Below are 1,313 nucleotides of genomic sequence, written 5' to 3' on the forward strand. Positions count from 1 at the left end.
GTATTAGCGCGAAATATGGGAGAGAGTATCAGAGCAATGATATAGGATTTGGGATGGACATCATTAAATGAAAGGCGTTTTTCGTTGCGACCGAATCTTCTCAAGAAATTCCAATCGCCAACTTTCTCCTCCGAATGCGAAAAATTTTGTTGACCCCGACTTACATAGGGAGGAACGATTACAAAGCTAAAATAAGGGAAATCAGAACTCGTACGGAAAGATAAAGGTGTCCGTTCTTCCTGCGCGCTGTACGAGAGTGGAATAATAGAGAATTGTATAGGTGGTTCGATGAACCCTCTGCCAGGCACTTAAATGTGATTGGCACAGTATCCATGTAGATGTAGATGCAGACATTCAAAACCGATTGCAGCTAATTCAGTCTTCATCCAACAGACTTCTATGTCCAACTTATGAATCAACTGTGGTTTGCATTCCTTGATAGATCTTTCTTCGATTTTTTCACGACAGCTGATACGACAGATGCCAGACTGGGATTCATTGGAAGAATCCTCTGGCAGTGTAATCCACCCTCGATGGAGGTAGCTTACAAATCCGTCGTTCGACCCTTACCAAGTGGGATTCATGGAAGAAGTAGGGAGCGTACAAAGAACAGCAGCACGTTTCGTTAGATGTTCATTTAATAAGTGCGAAAGCGTCAAGAAAATGTACATCCAGCTCCAGTGCCACACAATACAAGAAGTTGTGCATCAAGTTAGAAGAGTCAAGGAAGATTTTGCTTCTTCCTACGTATACCTCGCAAAAAGATCATTAAGATAAAATAAGATTGGAGCTCACACGCAAATTTACCAATGACCGTTTTTTTTCCGGAGGACCATTCGCGACTAGCACAGAAAAACACAGAAATGACGCTGGTACACAAACTAGCTTCAGCCACACGCCATAACTTTGTTTGCTAGGTGTAGATGTATACCAAACGACAATGACAGTCGTGGATAAATGAGGAACAATAAATTTATTCTTTTTTATACCCGTGGTGTAGGGGAAGAGGTATTGACCACTAATCAAAAAGGTCGCGTTTTCGAACACAGCCTTTGCTCAAATGCTGAATAAATATCATTGGCAATGGCGGCCGAAGACTTCCGGAGGAAGAAGTCACCCTTGTTATACCAACGGTCCAGTCAGAGAAGGTGGAGGAAATTTCAGTGCTACAGGACAACCTCTTGCCCTGAAAGTCTAGTATGGTCAAATCCCTGAGGATGCAGAAGGCGTTGGAAACCTTTGCGACAAACGCACACAATGCGTATTCACATAACATGTGGTCTGTACTTCAAAAACTGTCACGATCGTCTCTC

This window comes from Schistocerca serialis, chromosome 4 (assembly GCF_023864345.2).
Source record: "Schistocerca serialis cubense isolate TAMUIC-IGC-003099 chromosome 4, iqSchSeri2.2, whole genome shotgun sequence".
Taxonomy (NCBI): domain Eukaryota; kingdom Metazoa; phylum Arthropoda; class Insecta; order Orthoptera; family Acrididae; genus Schistocerca; species Schistocerca serialis.